The following is a 22427-nucleotide window of genomic DNA, read 5'->3' on the forward strand; positions in this document are numbered from 1 at the left end:
CGTTTGTGGTAATTTGTTATAGTAACAATAGGAAAATAGTACAAGGTCTTAGTATATCCCTGTGAACAGTGCTTACTGAAAGGGGAATGAGTCACTCAGTGAATTCTTGGAAGGTTGCCACAGCTTCTCCTGCAGCCCATCTGCTCTACAACTTCCAGAAACAGCCAGAAGCTCCAGGCAGAACCCAGCTCTCCCCCTCTGTCTACAGGTGGACAAAGTCTTGGGCTGCTCATAATTTTTAGTAGATTTAGTTTAAATCTTGTACTTTGCCTATCAGATATTTCATAGTTAATCAGTCATTCAACCGATTGATCAGTGCCCCTGGTTGTCTGCTAGTTTTGACTTGTGAGGAGCAAGGAGGATCAGCGAGGGAGAGATGGCGAGTTTGTACTGAGTGTGTTGAGTTTAAGGCTATAGTGGAGCAGGGCCGAGCTGACTTGTTCCAGCCAGCAATACAGGGTTGGGACTTGGCTGAGAGTTTGCAGTCAGGACTGACATTTGTCCTCAGAGCCAGGATCCCTCTCCATTTCACAGACAATGTGGGGTCAGGCACAGACGTGGGCAGAGAGCCCATGGTGTCAGTGCTCAGAGTGATGGGCTGCTGGCACTCTTTCTCTCCTGTGTAACTACTCCACGTCCATCCAACATGCACCAGGGACCAAGGTAGCCAAGGACAGGCTGTCTTCACCTTCAGAGCTGCCCTGCAAGGTGAACATTTGTATCCCTTTGACAGATGAGGACACTGAAACAGCAGGGGTGAAATAACTTGCTGAAGGTCGCATGAGCTGTACAGGATGAAACCCAAGATATCCGGGCCCATCTGACCCCAATGTTGTTCCACACATTTTTATTCCACTCTTGTTCTGGGAGATGGGGAAAAGAGGGCGAACAAGAACAAGCTTCTTTGGAGCTGATCATTGAGTGGGAGAAACATTAAACAAATAAGAACAGTTTATATGATAGAGGGTAAGGGTGGGTGGTAGGTATTGAAAGATATAACATTGGAGAAGGTGGTCTGGGGCAGTGACTCTTTTTAAGGCGGTGACATCTGAGCTGAGGCTGAAGGACAAGAGCAAGGGGGACTGGGAGTGATGGGGCAGAGGAGTGGCAAGCATACAGGGTCCTAGACAGAAGTGGCTTGGTGTGTTCAAATAGCAGTGGGGGACAGGGGTGTTGGAGCCTGGGGAACAAGGGAGAAAATTAGGAGGTGAGCAAGACCAGCAGGGACTGGGTCATGGAGGTCTTAAAGGCAAAGTGAGGGCTTCAGTTTATCTTTAAGTGTGAAAGGTAGCTATGTGAAAGATTTTATTTTTTTAATTTATTTTTTAAAGATTTTATTTATTCATTCATGAGACACACAGAGAGAGGGGAAGATACATAGGCAGAGGGAGAAGCAGGCTCCCCGTGGGGAGTCTGATGCATGACTTGATCCAAGGACCCAGGATCATGACCTGAGCCAAAGGCAGATGCTCAACCACTGAACCACCCAGGTACCCCTATAGGAATGGATTTAGCAGAGGAGAGACATGTTGGCCTTATGCCTTTAATGAGTTTAGATTCTTACCCTGCTTCTCCAGGGCCTGCATCTGCCCCAATTATTTTATCACCTGGCTACCATGTCATAACTATTGTGTTTATGTGTTGAGACCACTCTGTGCTTTTAGAGGGCATGTTCTGTTAAATTTTGGGTCATCAGTATCCAGAGTAGCTGCTAGAACACCAAAGATGATGCAGAAGTACAATGCCTTCAATAGATTAGTGGATGATCACTTGGGTCTTGTGGATTGTTCAAGATACAGTGTAAGGAGAGCCATATGGTAGCCAGGTGGATGCTCCCCACTGCGGCACAGAGGTGGGGTTAGCAGAGAGGACTGGACAGGGCTTCCAAAAGGAAAGGGCACTTAGTCTGGGTCTCAAAGAAAGAGTAGTTTTCCAGGCAGAGAGTGTGGGTATAGGCATTTCTAGGCAGACAGAACAATTTGGAGAGGTATGATGGAAAAGAGCTCCTAGTACTTCTGGGGCATGGTGGGACACCACCTGCTGGCCCCCAGGGCTTGTGGCTGAGGAGTTGTCAAAAATTAAGATGAGAAGTTAGGAAGGAAAAAAAAAAAGAGAGAAGTTAGGAAGGGCCTGGCTATGAGTGCCTTGTGAGGGAGGTTACACCTTATCCAGGAGACCTGGAAAACTCATCCAAAGCAGGACTGGATTTTAAGCTTGACCCCCTGAGGTCAACATTGGACAAATCCAGCTGCTACTAGGGCTGCAGTACCTCCACCTTCCTCTTCACTTCCCCCACCTGCCTTCTGTTTGGCACTGCCCTGGGATCAGCTTTGGTGCTTTGGTTCCAAGGTTTGTCTAGCCCCTGTCACCTCCCCATATTTGCCTATCCCCTTCACTCATGGTAACTCAATTTGACCCAACTTGGCACAGGGTCCACAAATGGGAGAAGAACTGGGTTTGCCTAGATGGTTGTGGACAAAGTTCATAAGAGAAAGGTAAATTGGATCAATTTCTCTATTTAAGTAAAAAAGAAAAAAATACACATTTTGAGCCTCTAATATATGTCAATTCTTTATTAGTGGTTGGGAGATGAAAAGGTTGAAAGAAACTCAGGAGACACAGTCTCTATCCTTTAAAGGTGTAGATCGTGTAGTATGGGGAAACTAGATGTTAGGAATAAAAAACAACACGTTTTGTTGTTTGCTTTCTACAGAATGACTAGAAGACACTCCAAACAGCACTCAAGGAGCTTTGGACTGAAACTCTGCAGGGCTCTGTTATGAATTGTGATGGGATGTTCTGACACTGGAATTTAAGAGTAGGAAATGGAAGTAACTTCTGATAAATACAGTTCAGAGATGCTAGGAATGTTCTTCCTCCAACTCCCAAGACTTTGTTTTTTAATTCTTCCTCCCCCTGGTGACCACAAAAAAGGTTTCATTCCAAAATCACCCAGTCAGGGACTCCTAGGTGGCTCAGTGATAGAGAGTCTGCCTTCTGGTCAGGTCATGATCCTGGGGTTTAAGATCGGGTCCCGCATTGAGCTCCCCACAGGGAACCTGCTTCTCCCTCTGTCTATGTTTCTGCCTTTCTCTGTGTATCTGTCATGAATAAATAAATAAAATCTTAAAAAAAAAAAACCCCAGCCAATCAAAGCTATTACTGTGTAAATTTCTGGGAGAGGCACACTTTACATTTCAGCCACTATTTACATCTCAGGGTGAACGGTAGTTGGGAGCCAGAAGCTAGGAAACAAGTGATTGGAAAACAGTGTAGTAACCTCTCATTCTGGTAGCACCAGGGAGCCAGGCTGGTGGGGAGAGTAAATGGTTCCATTCAAGAGGGTTAGGAAAGGATTTAGAGAAAGTGAGGCATCCATGGGGACCAGCCAGGTGAGGGACAGGAGGAGCTGTGGGGGCAGGTCAAGATATTCCAGGCAGAGGAGACAGTCACATGCCTTCAGGAAGTCCTGAGTGTGGCAGCATGTGTGTGTTAGTTAGTACACACATGTATGTGTGTGCTCATAAGCATGTACATGTGCGTATATATGGATGGTGTGCATGTATGCACGTGTGAACCGGTGTCCACATGTGTACATTTGTGTGTTGTATATATGCGTTAATGTTTGGGTGTGTGTGCTCTATGTGTGCCTGCAAGATGTGCTAGACAGCTAGGCAGCTGTTGATAAAGGACTTTGTCTTTATTCCAAGAAGCTCTGGAGCAACTTTATACAAGAGAATAATGTGTTCAGGGTTTCCTGTAACCCATATGTCATTCCAAGCAGGATTTAAAATCTAGGGACACTTACCTTTTGACCCCAATTTTCATCTCATGATCCCACTCCTACATTATAGCCCCTACAAACAATGGCTCAAAACATTTGACACAAACTCCACAGGCTCCACAACATAAGGCAGTTTTAGGGAGGTATAAATCTGGAATCAGGGAGGAAAATAAAAGTGAGAAAGAAGACTCTAATGGGAGCTAAATTTTCCTAGATACCATTTGGCTAAAATATATGACCATTTCATAAATGAGCATGACAAAAATGAACAAAATGAGCATAAACAGGAAAGTTAACATCTTAGAAGCATTGGCATTTGAGTTATTTGATAACATTGCTGGTTGGATTTTACATTTGCGTAACTATTAATGTTCCCTAGTGATTCTGCCAAAACAAAGTCTATCCTTAAAGCAAATTCCAATCTCTGCCCCTAAAAGGCACAAACTCCATGCAATCCAGGATCTGGTCCTGGAGCCCGTTTCTGAGGCCAACAGCTTGCAGTGAAGCCTTCAGGCTGCAGGTGGCAACAAAGATCAACCTTCTTCACTGCCTTTTTGAGGCTGTGAACAATTAAATTTAATTCCTCCTACATTTAGTATTCACTGTGTGTTAACTCCCGTGCACCAAATCTCTGCCTCACTTACAAGAGTTGCATCCTTCTCAGATGGTGTGTGAGTGCAGATCCAAATCACTGGGAGACGTCACAAAGCCCTGCATGCTCCTTCCTTCTGGCAAGTTTCCTAGAACCTTCTAGGTGCTCTAGAAGCTTGGAGCCTAGGAAGGAAGAAAGATGGATATTGAACACATATCAATTTTATTTCTTGTGTATATGTGTGAAGGAGCAAAACATATACACCTGATTCCTTCTCCTGGTGACAGAGATGCTACAGTGAATCATCCTCTCCTGCAGTCGTCCCCTCCAACCCCTTTGGGACACCCCTAAGCTCTGATCATAAAAGTAGAGTGACAAAGAAGCCTGGAAGCCTGGAGTTTTGGCAGAAGCCCTTCTTCACTGGAGCATCTTCCACTGATACTTTCTGAGGACCCATGGCCATAAGATCTGAGAAAATCAATCAATCAATCAATCAATAAACAAACAAACAAACAAACAAATAAATAGTACAGCCACCATGACCTTGTCTACTCAGAGAACTGGAGACTTGGGTATCTCCTAGCTAAGTATTTTCTAGACATCTTACAGAGAACATTATTTCAACGAATGCTCATGGGTTTATGGGGGAAATGGATTATTATAGTTTCATGTTCCAACTTGACTGAGCTAAGGAATACTCACATAGCTGGTAAAGCATTATTTCTGGGAGTGTCTGTGCAAGTGTTTCTGGAAGACATTAGCATTTGAATTGGTAGGATGAGTAAAGAAGATGGCCTTCACCAATGTGGGTGGGCTTCATCCAATCCACTGAGGGCCCCAAAAGAAGAAGTAGACAGAGGAAAGGTGAATTTTCTTTTTTCTCAGGCTGGGATATCCATCTTCTCAAGCCCTTGGACATTGAAGCTCCAGGTTCTAGGACCTTTGGACTCCAGGCTGAGTTCTGCCGCTGGCTTTCCTGGTTCTCCTGCTCACAGATGGCAGACTGTGGAACTTCTTGGCTTCCATAATTGTATGAGTGCATTCCTATAATAAATCCTTCTTTTTTCTCTCTCTCTCTCTCCATGGATAAATAGATATATATGGGCTGATATGAGTATTTATATCTTTGTATCTCAGTATTTCTGTATAATCTATCTATCTATCTATCTATCTATCTATCTATCTATCTATCATGATCATCATCTGTCTATTTAATCTGTTCTATTGGTTCTGTTTCTCTGGAGAACCCTAATACAGTTATCTCTGATTTACTCTCCTACATTTTTCTCTCCGCTTTGGCCACAACAAGCTCTTCACTGCTCTCCAAAAACAAACACTCCAGCCTTGATGCCACCCCAGGGCCTTTGCACTAGCCTTCTGTGTGGAAGTCTCACTTCCTCAACGAGGGCTACCCTGATCACTTCATTTAAAATAGCAACATGTACCCTTCCCCGCATCTCAGCACTCCCGAATCCTCTATAATACTATCATATTCTATCGTACTCTATGATTTAGTTTTTATTTGTTTTACTTTTTTCCTTTTTGTTCCACTAGAATACAAGTTATACAGGGCAGAAGTTTTAATCTGTTTTGTTTGTTTATATATCATGAGTATGCAAAAGTGTTTATAACATGTGTCAGGCACTTAGCAACATTTGCTGAATAAATACGGGAATAGATGAACAAGTAAGCTGAATATTCATTATTCAGGTCACTATGGTGCTCAGTCCCAAGAAACTCAAGTAGGATTCTCAACATGGTCCAATTTGGAGGTCAGGCCCTATGAAGAATAGCACCAGGACACTTTCCCAGATTTATTAGGAATGGTTGGTAGTGGGTAGGAGTAGTGGAGGAAGGGTCTAGTTTCCAGGGGAGCTGGTAGGAGTGGATGGGGTCTCAGGACTCCTAGTCAATGTCTAAAGTGCTTCTCATGGTATCTCAGTTACGTATTGCCATGTAACAACCAATCTAACCCTTAGGAACTTAAAACAACAATTTATTATTTTTCATGACTGTGTGTTGGCTGGTGCATCCTCTGCCGATTTTTCCTGGGTTTGGACACATTCAGCTGAAGGTTAGCTGGTCTAGAAGATCCAAGATGGTCCCACTCATATGTCTGGTGGTTGATATGAACTGTTGTTTGGGGGCCTTGGCTCTCCTCCATTTGTCCTCCATCAGGTTAGAGTGGCTTCCTTATGTGACAAATCTTAGGGCAGCTGTTCAAAAGAGGAAAGGTAGAAGCTGCAAGCCTTCATGAAGCCTAGGCTCTAGAACTCATATTGTCATTCTTGCCATATCCTACTGGTCAAAGTGACTCACAAGGCCAGCCCAGGTTTAAGGGAATGTGGGTGGAGAAATAAACTCCACCTCTTAATGGGAAGCACTGCAAAAAATTTGTCCCCAAAGTCACTTGAAATAGAAAAGGAGGGGTTAAACCCAGATTGAATGAGCACTCTTGACCTTCATGTTACCCTGCCTTCACAAGAAATTCAAAGGGCAGTAAACTCTTATTCATTCATTCACTCATTCATTCATCAAACATTACTGAGTACGCATTGTGTTCAAGTGCAGTGCTGGGCATGGAGGATACAGAAATGAGTGGGGTCCAGCACTTGATGCTTCTAAGGAAAATGGGAAAGCCATGTTGCTCAAGCCCTCTAGGATGTTCTTTATCCTGCTTAGTGGTTCTAAGGCTAACTGGGAACCCAAGGAGAGTGTTAGCTCTTGGAAGGATGTCCAGAGGGAAGTGTGGTCCAACTAGAGCTCTTATCTGTGGGAGGCAGACTGGTAGAAGTGAGGGTAGGAGTTAAGGCAAATCACTAAGGCTGGAGAGGAACAGATCCAAGGAAGAGAAGGAATAGCAGAAAGCAAAAGGCCTATGGCCCCAGGAATGGGTTCTGAAATAGGTAAATACCACCTGCCTCAAACCAACTGACCTCTGGTGCCCTACCAATATTATGATAAAGATAGAAATGCTGTTCTTCAATGTTTCCTTCCTTCTCTTTTTCTTCCTTCTCTCTCTTCTATTTGTATTTACTGAATCCTACTTTAGATTCTGTTAGAAACAATAGCCAAACTGTGGAAGGAGCCTCAGTGTCCATCGAAAGATGAATGGATAAAGATGTGGTTTATGTATACAATGGAATATTACTCAGCCATCAGAAACAACAAATACCCACCATTTGCTTCAACGTGGATGGAACTGGAAGGTATTATGCTGAGTGAAGTAAGTCAATCAGAGAAGGACAAACATTGTATGTTCTCATTCATTTGGGGAATATAAATAATAGTGAAAGGGAATATAAGGGAAGGGAGAAGAAATGTGTGGGAAATATCAGAAAGGGAGACAGAACATAAAGACTCCTAACTCTGGGAAACGAACTAGGGGTGGTGGAAGGGGAGGAGGGTGGGGGGTGAGGGTGAATGGGTGATGGGCACTGAGGGGGGCACTTGACGGGATGAGCACTGGGTGTTATTCTGTATGTTGGTAAATTGAACACCAATAAAAAATAAATTTATTATTAAAAAATAAAAAAAGATTCTGTTAGAAGATATCTATAGGTTTTGACTTTGTAGCCTTCTCAACCTCATACTCTCAAATCTTGAATTCATTGTTGATCATGTAGTGAGGACTTAATCAATGGATTGAGATGATTCTAGGCTATAGATTCAAACTGAAAGGAAGATCAAAGAGTATCTTCCTAAGATATTCCTTCACAGACATTCTGGTAGCTGATCCTCATCCAAGACTATCTCTCTCTCACATCATACAACTCCTAGGATGTTGATCACCTTGTAGGTAGTATAGATTTGCATGCTTACTAGGTTAAATAATAGTTTGTTCTCAGAGTAAGAGAGGGTCTCAAAATCTCTTAACCACTTATATCAGGATCAGCTAGTTAAAAATGAAGACTCCTGTGTTCCCATCTCAAACCAGCTGGTACAGAGTTATGGGGTTAAGCCTAGAAACCTGAATTTCTAGGGAGCTGGTGGGTGATATTTCAGAAGTCTCTGAGGATCTCCAATGTAAACGAAACTTCACTTCCTCCACAATCAGCCCCACAGAAGTAAATCCCAGTCGGGGGACATGGCGCTCTGTCTGTGTATATTTCCATGACAAAAAAGGGAATAACTAAAACAGGAAGTTGAGAATCAGAACATAACTCTCTATACAAAAACATGTGCCACAAATGTGACCTAAAATGTCATTCTCTGCTCAGGCTCATTAGTCATAGAAGATCATGGAAAATCATTCTCATTATGAGGGGCTGCTCATTAGTTGTAACTTCCCCCAGACACTTTGTGTGAGAGGCAAAGTGGGTGACCAACATGGAAATTCAGGGAAGCCCTGGTTCTGAGAATTCACTAGAGTAGACTCCACTGGGGCAGGAGGTGCTTTGCCTAAGATTGGCTAATCTGGGGGCTAGGGACATGGTTTTTAGGTGAGAGTTCAAGGTTGATGTTACCTCCTTTCTTATTCTGGAAGTTGGGTATCTCTCCTTACTGTGTTGTCCTCGGGTACACTTGTATTTTACCTTGTAGGTGGCACGTTGTAGGCCTGACCAACCTTCTAACCAAAGGGATAGGAGCTCCTGCTACTAACCCGAGGTCCTGACAAGAGAATATGGGAATAGAAGCCCATACCCACTCATTCTAAATACACTGCTGGGGGTAGATGAATGCTTGACCCTTTATCAATATTCTTATTACAAGGCACTAGACTGTGAGCTCCTAAAGGGCAGAGACTTGGCATTTTTATTCCTATACATTCATAAACGAGCACAAAACTGCTAACATCACCTCATATGGATGTGCAGATTTTATGCTGCATGGCTCTAGAAGACACCACTCACATTTTGATATCACGGACTTGAATATTTATTATGACAATGTTATGGTAATTGACAATAAAGTGACCTGTACTAAAAAAAAAAAAAAACAACAACAACAACAACAGTATTTCTAATGACTTTCTAGCTGATGAGAATAAAAAAGGAAGCTTTATGCTAATTCATTCCAAGGAACCACAAGTGGTTGGAGTACAAGGAAAGGGAGTGAGGCAAGAGATGTGGCTCAGAGGAAAATAGGGGCCAAATCATGAAATTTATTAAGGCTATATATGCTAAACCCTGCTCTTTAACAGGAGGACAACATGGATTCCCTATGGACAATTTCAAACAGAGGGATAACATGATTCGATTTGCCTCGTCCAATAGCTGCTTCTGGCATCTGGCTGAAGAACAGGTATTGGCACAGTCTCTCAAGTGGTTTCCTTTTTTGCCTTTAATCCAATTGAGAGATGAGTGTCTAACAATTGTCAAGGAGATTTGAGGAAAGTGAATGGATTTAAGGTATAGTAAGAAGGTAGAGTTGATAGATTTTGGTGATTTATTGTGTGCAGAATGAAGGGGTAATTGTTGAGATGGTTTAACAAATTTCTATTTTATTGTCTATTGATGGATGTTTCTACTGATGGGTAGTAGATCTAGTTTTTAAAAAATATTTATTTATTTATTTATTTATTTATTTATTTATTTGAGAGACAGAGAGAGAGAGAGAGTGGATGGAAGGGCAATTGGAGAGAATCTTCAAGCAGACTCCCCATTGAGAGCAGAACCTGGTGTGGGGCTTGAACCCATGACCCTGAGATCATGACCTAGGCTCAAACAAAGAGTTGGTTGCCCAACTCTCTGAGCCACCCAGGTGCCCCTGGCATCTCTATTGGCATCCACTCTATTGGTGGATGGCAATTTCATTCACTGACATAAGGAATAATAGAGGAGAAAGTGGCAGTTTTTGGGGAAAAGATGATAAGCTTTGCTTTTGACTAGTTGAATTTTGAGGTATGTGTGAACTCCAGATAGAGGTGCTCAGTGGGCAGCTATCTATGCAGATCTGGTATTCAGGAGAGAAATTTGGAATGGAGATTAAAATTTTGGAGTCTCCAGCATAAAGGAGATAATTGAATCTGTGGGGTGAGTAAAATGGGGAGAAAGATTAGTTTAAAAGAGAAGATGGTCTAGGACAGAGGGATTTGGAGATGTGGAGGACACAGAGGAAGGTTGGAAGGAGAGGCCTGAAGAGGTAGAGAAAAGATTGGGAGACATGAAGTAGGGAAATCTAGAGAAGAAAGGGTTTCAAAGTGAGAATCAACAGTGTCAAACACTGTCAGTACATCAAGGCTGGTAAAGTTTGAAGTGTCCATTGGATCTAGGAGCTAGGTGACTGTAGAGCAAAAGAGAAATAAAGGGTCTTCAGGAGTGAGTGGAAGGTGAGAACATGGAGTCAATGAGTAGAGACAATTTCTTTAATAGATTTGGCTGTGAAGGGGAGAGAGACAGATGGGTATAGCTAGAGGGAGGCATGTGGCTAAGGGAAGAATTTTTCAAGATATGACAGGTTTAAACAGCTGAGAGGAAGGAGCTAACAGAGAAAGATGGGTTGGAAGGGGCAGAGAGAGGATGGGTTTGTAGGTAAGTGTGTGAGCTCTGGAGTAAGTCTGGGTGACTAAATTCCTGTTCTGCTCATTCTCTTGTGAGTACACTAAATGAAATTGTCATACTGAGGTTATTTTAAAAATTATATAGCAGAGTCATATGCTTTTTTCTTTTTTTATATTGTGCAATACCGGTTTTATTTATTTTTTATTATTTTTATTATTTTTATTTTTTTGTATTTTTTTTTATTGGAGTTCCATTTCTTTCGATGATGCATCTGGGAGAAAAGAAAAGTGCCAAGGACCTTCCTCAGATTTAACAAGAAATCTTTTAAGCCTTTATGCCATTTAAAGATATGGAAATGTTTTTCAGCATTATTTCCAAGGTGATTGTTTTATTTATCTATTATTATGAAATAAGGCATCCTGGAACTTAGTAGCTTAAAAAAAAAAAAAGGACAATCTTATTTTGCTTGTGATTCTGCAATTGAACAGGGCTCAGTCTTGTCTCTGATCCACCCAGCATCAGCTAAGGGAACTCAAAGGTAAAAGCTGGGGTCATCTGATGGCTCCTTCACTAACAGGTTTGGAGGTAAGACTGGCTCTCTGGTGGGACCGTAGTGGGGCTATTGGCCAAATTACCTTCATATGGCCTCTCCACACAGAGTGGGCTTCCCCACACATGATGACTCGGTTCCAAGAGTGAGTATCTTGAGAGAGAAAGAGAGCCAGGCAGAAGCTGAATAATTCCTGATGATCTGGCTTAAAAATCATTCAGCATAGCTTCTGCATTATTCTATTCATTAGAAGTGCATCACTAACATTGTCAACCTATATTGAAAAAGAGGGAAATTAGATTCCACCTCCTAATGAGAAATGTCTTAAAGAATGTGTGGGCATATTTTAAAACCACCACAACAACACATTGCCAATTAAGACAAATTAAAGCTATAGGTTTTTTTTTTTTATCAGGATTAGTTTTACATAACTTCTAAACCCTGAAGTGTTTTATAAGACCTGCTTGTTCAAATAATACTTGCAAGGGCATATTTGTTTTAACTAAGAATAGAAAAGTTTGTGACAGTAATGAATATTCATACAGGTCTTCATAATGTGTAGAACAAAAGTGATAGTCTTGTGGCTGTTCTTGATTTAATGTTGCTTAAAATGGATTCTTTGAAGTAGTTTATGCTGCAGAACTGTATCTGTCCCCCTGAAGCTGTAAGGAAGAGGGGATACCTCCCATATTGCTGGGATTTTTTTTGTTTGTTAGTTATGAGGACTAGCACTCTAGCAAGATTATTTGTATGATAAGCAAACAGCAGACCCTTGGATTTAATTTTAACAGCAGAATGGAAGAATTTTAAAAAGGATTTTATTTAATGATAGTGGAATAAGGAACATAGAGTGTTTTTCTTCCACTTGATGTAAACTTGGGGAAATAAAGTGGGTGTATACTAATGTGAGCGCCTCATCATAGCCTCATAGCCTTCCCCCATTTGGGGGAAGATTGAGTAAGTTAATGCATGCCAAGCTCTTGGCATGAGGCCAGGCACACAGAGTGCTCACTCAATAGTTAAGAATGGTGGGTAATGTCAGAACCTTGAGGAGGATGAGTGGGTTGGTACCCAAAGCTAAAACATCCAGGAACTAGCCTTGAATAAGATCAAAGAAAAAGGAAAGGATGAAGAAAGTTTCAATGGGTTTTAATGTGGGCTGATGGGGAGTTGAGAAAGTATTTCTACCAGTTTCCATTATTTTGTTATAAAAAGGAAGAAGAAATTAGGTAGGAGATTGAAGAAAGTAAGGAAGATTTGAAATATTTTCTGTGGAGATGGGACAGCTAGAAAATTATAAGAAACAGGAAAAGGATGCTAAGCAACTATAAAGGACAGCTGGTTGGCTATCATGAAGGTGCAATGGTACAGATCTGCCATGTTCTCCCAAGCTTCTCGGCTCTGATGTAGAATCAGAATGAGGAGGCAGACATTGGACAGATCCAGAGCTTTGCCAAGTAGTGCAATGGGTGAGCAGAGGGCTGTACAGTGAGAGGAATATTGACAAAAGAATGGTCCAAGTAGGGGCTGGAAGGAAGTGAAGATAGGAGGAGATGATAGAACAAAGTTGAGTTGGTCAAAGGACTAGAGGTCTCTGGTGATTGAATAAGTAAGGAGTGGGAGGGATCCCTGGGTGGCGCAGCGGTTTAGCGCCTGCTTTTGGCCCAGGGCGCAATCCTGGAGACCCGGGATCGAGTCCCACGTCGGGCTCCCGGTGCATGGAGCCTGCTTCTCCCTCTGCCTGTGTCTCTGCCCCTCTCTCTCTCTGTGTAACTATCATAAATTAAAAAAAAAAAAGTAAGCAGTGGGAAAGATGGAGAATGGGGGAACAGAGGGAGAGAGAAAGAGAAAGGAAGAAAGGAAAAACAGGCCATAAAGTCTGTCTTTGTGGTCAGAGAGTAAGATGCTTGAACTTTTCAGAAGTGAAGAGGTTATGATAAATGATAAGTCATAGGGTATAGCAATGAGGGTGGGTGAAAAAGTGTAGAAGTGGAAGTCATTGAAAGTGAGAAAGTCAAAGGCCTGAGAGGTCATGGTGTGGGTCATCCAAATAATGTCAAGGTCCCTTGGGGTTTAGGGCAAAGAAAAGGACTTGGTTCCAGTACCAAATATTTAATAAATGGAGGGGAATGATAAGGAAGTCAGTGGCTGAAAGCTACAAAGAGAGGTACAAGATGGTATAAACTTCAAAAGGGCTGGGGTTTTCATTTGTTTGCTTTTGTTGGTTGTTCATTTAACAAAGGTTGCAGATGTCACAATCTGATGTCAGTGGAAAGGTGACCCAATGTTGGTCCCAACTTCCTGGCTCTGAAATATCTGGTGTAGGGGGGGCTTGGGTTCTTTCTCCTTGAGAAAGCTACAGGGAAAGCATGGTCCCTAGAGGACAGCCAGGGTTCAGTCAACACAAGAACTGGGGGAATATTTAGAAAAGAGAATGGAAAGAGAGTCATTCATTAAAAAAAAAAAATAATGATCAAGCACCTGCTATGTGTGTGATACTCTTTTGGGCATTGGGATGTATCCATGGCACACATGGGTGGCTCAGTCATGTAAGTGTCAAACTCTTGATTTCAGCTCAGGCCATAATATGAGGTTCCCTGCTCAGTAGGAAGTCTGCTTGTCTCCCTCTTCCTCTGCCCCTCCTCCTTCAAATAAATAAATAAATAAATCTTAAAGAAAAGTAATTTATATTCCAGTAGCAAGAGACAGAGAGATAAACACTCGAGCAAATACATACACAATAAACTTTTGGATGATGGTACAGGCTGTGAAAGAGAAAAATAGGGCTATTAGCTGGAAAGTAGAGGGTGTGTGGAGGAAGTGGGAACTTATTTGTCACAAATTGTGTCCTTCAAAGGGAATGGAGGGTGCAGTGGGAGTTGTGTCGACAGTAAGCCAAGATAGATTTTATAGAATCAATGCTTATTAGAATAAATAATTTTGTTGAATAGCAGATGGAAGAAAGCACATTAGGGTTTGCAAACCATCACTGTGGGATGTGTGATTTTGCAAAATAACTGTGAGGGTTTTTGCAGCAATTCTTTCCCATTATAGCCCCCTGAGAAAGCTATGGCCACTGCATGACCTTTTCTATCTTTTTGACCCCAAGGCCAAGGACAGACACTTACAATTCCTGCCACAGGCCCCACAGGTCTCACAGGTCACTGAACTACTGGAAACCAGAGCAGACACTTACTGTGTGGGAATGGAGGCAACCTCTAGGGTAAGACAGTTTGCATGCCACTCAGGAAACAATGGTGTTCTTGAAGTTGAGCAAAGGGAAGTGGCTAGCACTTCAGACATGACATTCATTGAGGCTTAGAGGAGATGTTTTTACAGCAAAGAAAAGGAAGCTTTACTTTACCAGGGTTAGTAAATACAGGAAATTTACTTTCTTAATAGGTCTCTAAATAAGGTTAGAGGAAGACCAGGAACAATACCCAGTGGAAAGAGCTAACTGACTGATAATGAGGACTAGGATTTAGGGGAGGAAGCTTCCTCAGTGCAGGTGGCCCCAAGAACAGCCCTGGGCTCTTGTGATCCTCTCTGATGCCCTGATTGGCTGGGGTGCTAGGAATGCCACTTGAGCCCAGATGGTTGCCCCCTTGCCCGATTTTCCTTTATCAGGAATCCTATAGTCTTGTATGTCCTCATGCTCTATTCACTTGAGATAATGAAGAAGTCACTTGAGGTAATGAAGAAGACGTATTTTTCTAACTATGGTTAAAGCCCTTCCCTTTAAAAGTAGGTAAATCGATATTGATTCACTTGTTACTACCCTTTGAGCTTTTACTATATTCAAGATAATTGTAGTAGAAAACAGAGACTCAAAGATAAAAACGTGATAGTTCATAATGCAGTAGGGAGAACCAATTGTCTTTAAAAATGACATTACATGGGATCCCTGGGTGGCGCAGTGGTTTGGCGCCTGCCTTTGGCCCAGGGCGCGATCTTGGAGACCCAGGATCAAATCCCACGTCGAGCTCCCGGTGCATGGAGCCTGCTTCTCCCTCTGCCTATGTCTCTGCCTCTCTCTCTCTCTCTTTCTCTCTCTCTCTCGACTATCATAAATAAAAAAATAAAAAATTATAAAAAAAATGACATTACAAACTACTCTGTGCTGAAGCACTGGTTTATCCTGTACTCTGCACTCTCTTTTAGGCCTCTCTCAGGCTTCGACTATTGCTTACAGATTTTTATATTTAGAGCAGTCTCCTCTTCTAACTTCCAGGTGTGTGGGTCCATCTGCCAACTAGACACCCCCACCTTGGGTGGCCCATTTACATCGCTAACACAATGCAACTGAGCTCATTTAACCCCACTACCTTCAGAAACAATCTGCTCCCTCTGCTTCATGTATCTCTATTCTTAGTAAATGATTGTACTCTCTTCTCAGTTACCGAAGCCCCCAAATAAGAACATCCTTGCTCTCTGTTGTCCCTCTACTTTCACGTGTTGCATCCACATTCAGTAGTCACTCAGTCTTAGTGAATTGATCTCCTAAGTATTTCTAGGTACTTCCATCTATCCTGATGGCCAGCACCATAGTTCAGACCCTTGTCTCCTCATCTGTGGTGCTAAGGTAGGTGACTTCCCCACCAGCAGCCTTACCACAGTTTTGCCTTGTCCTAAACTTTGGTCCAGACTGCTACATCTGGGTGGTCTTATGCCTTTTCTTCCACGGTTCCCATATGATTTTAGCACAGACAAGATACTTCACGTTTGGGGCTCAGCCAATCCTCAGGTCATCTCCCAGCTGCGGTCACAGTTCCCCACACACACAGCACAGTGTAGCCATCAGGAACCTCTTGCAGCCCCCACCCCACCCCCCAGGATGCTCTTTCTCACATCCAAGGTCTGTCCTTGCACAGACTGCTCTTTCTGTTTGGAAAATTATTCCTCTTTAGCTTCCCTGGCTAATTTTACTCATACTTTGGAGCTCAACTAAGGACTCAGGCCCTCAGGGAAACAGTGTGTCATCCTGTGGCCACAAGGTGTATCTCTTTTCTATGGTCTCTATGGTCTTTTGAGACACTGGATAAACCCTGTCATAGCACTTGCCAAACTACATTTTAATTGTGAACCTCTGATTAATCTATAAGCAACCTCTGGGCAAAGGCTGTGTCCTATATATTTTTGTATCTCAATGAGAGTCTTGTAGGAAGTGCTTAGTAAATGTGCGATAAATGAGTAAGTGAAAGAAATGAAAAATGAATGAAAGGAAGGATAAGGGGAAGATGGAGAGAGAGAGAAGGAGGGAGAAAGGTAGAGAGAGAGAGAGAGAGAGAGAGAGAGAGAGAGAGAAAGTGCATGAGAATGGAGAAGAACAGGAACTAAACCATACTAGAAATAGGCAGTAAAGGCTTCAAGGAAGAGGTGATATTTGAGCCAATGTTGAGGTAGAAGTAGGAGTTAGCCAGACAGAATCAGGGCAAGAGGATTTTTACACATAGTTGAGAATACACGCAGGCACAGAGATAAGGAAGATGGAGAGATGTTGGTTTATTTTTCAGGATTCAGTTACAGGTGACAGGAAATTAATACAGCTGATTTAATAGGGAAATGTTTTCGTATCAAGAACTGTACGCTTACAGAATCAACGGAATAAATAGGGGAATGAGCTTTACGCTGGGCATTCAGAAATAATCTCTGGAGGATGGCTTGCTGAGGGAGCCATCATCTCTGCCACAATTTGGGAGATGCTGTCACAAATTCTGGCTCCAGCTTCACACCACCAGAGCCCAGTGCAAAATCAGGAAGTGGTTGCCGTGGCTGTTGGCTCCAAGAACATGTAGCCTCACCCAGATCTGGGGACCTGAAGCATGCCACGCTTGCTAAAATCTGCAGGGAAGAAATGGGTGGCTCTCCCCAAATAATGCATTCCAAATTCAAGTCTCCCATGGATGTGTCTGATTGGCAGAACTAAAGTCACATCTGGAACCTTCACTGCAACAGAGTCTGCAAAATGTGGTTCTCTGCTTTTTGAGAAGCAAAAGGTGGTGCAAACACAGCTGGAAAGCCACTATAATTAGGCAGAGGAGCCAAGCTACCATATGCACTGCCTCCTCCCACCTTGGTAGAGCCACAGTCACCAGAAATGGCCCGTATTATGTGGGAGAGATGAGCCCAGGCTGTCTTCAGGGTCACTCCTCCTGCTCCCCTGCCATTCTGCTCAACAATGCAGGCAGGGTCTGTTGGGTCTCAGGGTCAATCCTCTCTGCTGAAGCCTATGCTCCTTCTCTGGATTCCCACCTTACAGCTCACAGTCCAACTTAGAACCAGCATGTGTGGGATTAGTGCTCACGTCATGGCTGACCGACAATGATAGATGTGGTATTCCCCTAGGGGGGAGTGTGATGGGCGGAGCATGGGCCCAGGGGAGAGATGTGGGCAGAAGGTCTTGTCCCACAGTGAGCTTTACTCCTCAATAGCTCTGTGGACTTAGACAAATTACCTCAATGTTCTCTATCACATTCAGTGCTTCATGTCCTCAACATGCTCAACATGAGGGATTAGGATAACAGCTGCCACCATTGCTGTGAGTAACTTGGTGCTGTTTCTTTGAATCAGTCCCTCAAATTCAAAGTCCTCACGGGGAGCATCCACTGGCCCGTCTTTGAACATATTCCCACACCCTCCTTACTGTCTAGGGAACAAGAGAGGAGTAGTTGGTTCTTTCCAGTTCTGAAATGGAACGCAGAGAGCGCTACTTCCTACCAAGACCAGTGGGGTATTTATCCCCTCATTGGTAGCATGTTTAGTTGGTGAATAGAAAATTTAAAAGCCACTACGTTATGGATATATTTTTATTTTTTTAATTAAAAATTTTTAAAAACATTTTCTTTATTTATTCATGAGAGACGGGGGGGCAGGTGCAGGCGGTGGCAGAGACACAGGCAGAGGGAGGGAGAAGCAGGCTCCATGCAGGGAGCCTGATGTGGGACTCCATCGTGGGGCTCCAGGATCATGCCCTGGGCCGAAGGCAGACGCTACACTGTTGAGCCACCCAGGGATCCCCTGGACATATTTTTAAAATAGAAATTATCCATTTTAGCCTCCTTCTGAATACTAACACCCTTGAAATCACAAGTTTTATATTCTAGCTATATTTGTTTCTGTTACATCTTAAACACAATAACACTACTGAAATATGAAAATATATTCTGGTATCTGATCTTGTCTCATATACCACCAGTGATAGCCATCACACACTTGTTGAACACATGTGCACATGGCACATGAAGTGTTATAATATTAGTGTCACAAGCCTGTCATGGTTGGCAGATCCATGCTTGTCAGCCAGAGACAAGGAATAGAAATGGACTTAGTTTTTTTTTAAATTTTATTTACTTATTTATTTTAAAGAAATAAAGAGAGATTGTGAACAGTAGGGAGGGCCAGAGGGGTAGGGAGAGAGTCTCAAGCAGACTCTATGCTGAAGGTGGAGCCTGATGTAGAGCTTGATCTCACAACCTCAAGATCACAACCTGAACAGAATTAAAGAGTTGGACACTCAACCACCTGAGCCACCCAGGTGCCTCTGGACTCAGACTAGTTTAAATAGAAAAAATAGTTTATTGAAAAATATTATCAAGTGGTTCCCAGAATCCATGGGAAGCCTGCAGAGCTGGCTCAGAAAACAGGCAGAAATAAGAGCCAAGAAAGGGTAGAGAGAAAGGCTGCTCCCAGGGGAAGGGGCATTGTGCTGTAGCTTTCTGTTCTTTCTTAAACACTGGCAAACTGGAGAGTATTTTGTGGTTAGACACATTTACATTCACACAACAGGTGCTAGTTGAGTCCTGTGCCCAGAGAAGCAGGGAATGACAAGATGTGGTATCAGGACACAAGTATGTTGGACCAAGTGCTGGACACTGGGAGGCACAGAAGGAGTGTGTCCTGGTATTTATTAAACGTATGAAGATGGTCCACTGGTAGACCCCATCATCGAAATGGAGCAACCAAGCCTGAGAATTAAGGCACTTGCCTTAGTAAGCAACACAGACAAGATTCCAATTCAGAGCCTCCCAACTGAAAGTCGTGTTTGTGAACACTATGCATTTCTTCTCCTCCTTTGGAGATTGTGTTTAGGAATCTCAAATGATCCAGGATGTAGATGCCACAGGGAAGATTCAAAGAACCTGTGAGGAGTTAGAGATAGCAAGCAGCTGGGAAATCTGGAAGGCTTCATGAAGGAAGCAGTGTTCCACATGGGCCTTGTGAGCTCACCAGGGTATCAGCAGGTGAATATGTGTAGGAAGGAGGATGTGGCAGTTTGAAGGCATGAAACAAGCCAAGTGAACCAGAAAGGTGGAGGGGGGTTAGTTCTAGAGACAGTGAAGGGTCCATGTGACAGCTATGGGAATGCATGGAGGGCAAAGGAGCAGGTGGGGACCTCCTCTGGGGAACCTGCTATAACCTGGATGGACATAAAGAGTGAAACAGTTTCCTTCCACAGGCAAGGGAGGCATTTTTATTTTTTTAATTAATTACCATTATTTATTAAGTATGTGGGCCTATTGATTTAGAGAATTTTTTGTTTTATTTTGTTTTGTTTCTTTCTTTCCCTTTTTTTTTTTTAGTTTCAGAGGTAGAGTTTAGTGATTCATCAGTTGCAAATAACACCCAGTGATCATGTGCCCTCCTTAATGTCCATCACTCAGTTACCCCACTCCCCACCCCCCTCCCCTCCAGTAACTTTCAGTTTGTTTCCTATAGTTATGAGTCTCTTATGGTTTGTCTCCTTCTCTGATTTCATCTTACTTTATTTTTCCTTCCCTTCCCCTATATTCATCTGTTTTGTTTCTTAAATTCCACATACGAGTGAAATCATATGATACTTGACTTTCTCTGACTGACTTATTTTGCTTAGCATAATACCCTCTAGTTCCATCCACGTCATTGCAAATGGTTAGATTTCATTTTTTCTAATGGCTGAGTTTGCATTCCCACCAGCAGTGTAAGAGAGTTCCCCTTTATCTGCATCCTTGCCAACATTTGCTATTTCCTGAGTTGTTAATTTTAGCTATTCTGACTGGTGTGAAGTGGTAGCTCATTTCAGTTTTGATTTGTATTAAGGGGGGGGCATTTTCAGATTGAGAGTGAATTGGGGGCAGGCGGCCTGATATGCTCGATGATCAGAGCTATGATTTAAAACCGCTATCTGTAGACCTTTCTTTTGAACAACTGATGCCAAAATTTTTTGCATTTATTTATTTATTTATTTATTTATTTATTTATTTATTTATTTATAAATTTATTTTTTGTTGGTGTTCAATTTGCCAACATATAGAATAACACCTGGCACTGAGGTGGGCACTTGACAGGATGAGCACTAGGTGTTATTCTATAAATTTTTTTAATTCAGGAAAGCAGCTTTGAATTTTGACAAGGACTTTAATGAAAAGAACAAATTATGTCCCCATTACCTCATAAAATCATTGTTTATTCTGTGTGCCCCTCCCAAAAGATATGATCTCAGAGGAAAGGTCAGTCTTTTTTTTTTTTTTTTAAAAAAAAAAGGAGAGTTGTCAACAGTACTTCAATACACTTAAATATCAAGGTCTCTCACTTTCCTCATTTTATTTAGCCCATTATTATACTAGCACAGGCCTAAGGACCAACATGTAGAAACCACAGCTCTGAAAGATCTGGTCATGTATAGAAGGCAGACTGATGCTGCAAAAGGTCACAGGCAGAGCAAAGATTTCTGATCTTAAGGGCTATTGCAGTACTTTGAACACGCAGTTCTAATTAAGAGCAGGGGAGGCCTGTGGGCATGGGAAGGAGAGGTCAGATGTGAGAGATACTGGATGGAGATGCACAGCACTTTTGCTGTGTTCTGTCCTCTGATGACCACGGATGACATGACTAATTGAGAAGATCACTCTTTCTTAAGGGATCCAAGACACAGTCTCACAGTCCTTAGTACCATACTCCAGGCAGCCTGCACCAGTGGATCAGAGGGGACACGTGACCCCAAACATCTTTGCTATTACTATATTGGGTGATTTCCTGTGAAAGGAGATGGGGATGGGGATGGAGACGGGGTCACTAATATTCCTGATGATTCTGGCCCAGGATTCTGGAAGAAGTGTGGTAGGTAGATTTCTGGCCCCCAAACATGTCCACATCAATGTATACAGAATGCCCAGAACCTGCCAACATGTTATTTTACTTTTCCATGTTACTTTACATGGAAAAAGGGATTTTATAGATGGAATTAAGGATCTCAAAATGGTAAGAAAAATGATCCTGGATTTTCCTGGCAGACTCAATGTAACCTCAAGGATATTTATAATAGAAAAGCAAGAGTGTAAATCAGAGAAGATATGGCAACAGAAAAAGAGGTCAAGGAGATGAAGTCACAAGCCAAGGAATATGGGCAGCCTCTAGAAGCAGGAAAAGACCAGGAAAAGGACATCCCCCCTCAGAGTCTCTAGAAGGAACACAGCCATACTGCCACCTTGATTTTCTCCCAGTAACACCTGTGTCAGGCTTCTAACCTGCAGAACTATAAGATAACAAATCTGTGTTTTTAGAGAGAGAGAGGCAGAGACCAAGGCAGAAAGAGAAGCAGGCTCCACGCAGGGAGCCCGATGTGGGACTCAATCCCAGGACTCCAGAATCACACCCTGGGCTAAAGACAGGCGCTTACTGCTGAGCCATTTCAGGCATCCCTGAAATTTAGTAGTTTGAAGGGTGGAGTGGGAAGCTAATGTACTCTCCTTGGGGCATTCTAGATGTCATGTGTAAGGTGCATATTATTGGGGATATGTCCATCCAACAGCTGGAACTTCAGGGACAGAGAGGAAGGAACAACAATATTTTAAAAGGAGGAGAAATGCATAATAACCGTTTTTTTGTTGGGTAACTACAAGGTTTCTGGTTCTTTCACCAAGTTATTTTATTGAATCATTATTACATCTGGAAGGTAAGTTTTTTTGTTTGTTTTGTTTTTTTGAAGGTAAGTTTTTTAAAATGTATTTTGACAAATAAGGGGCCCAGGTAAATGGCCAAGGATTAGGAGATGTGCTAAAGGTTACCCAGCTAATAGCAGGA

At 42.6% G+C, this 22427-nt stretch overlaps 1 long non-coding RNA gene across 1 annotated transcript in view; it reads right to left on the reverse strand.

The window, feature by feature from the left end:
• Positions 1–4176: 4176 nt before the first annotated feature.
• LOC118351136 (uncharacterized) overlaps positions 4177–22427 on the reverse strand; it is a 53637-nt gene continuing 35386 nt past the window's right edge. Inside the window, exon 3 of the long non-coding RNA XR_004805998.2 lies at positions 4177–4558. This is a non-coding gene — a long non-coding RNA (uncharacterized LOC118351136). The remainder of the gene's footprint in view (positions 4559–22427) is intronic.

The sequence above is a fragment of the Canis lupus genome, chromosome 17, assembly GCF_003254725.2.
Source record: "Canis lupus dingo isolate Sandy chromosome 17, ASM325472v2, whole genome shotgun sequence".
NCBI classification, from domain to species: Eukaryota; Metazoa; Chordata; class Mammalia; order Carnivora; family Canidae; genus Canis; species Canis lupus.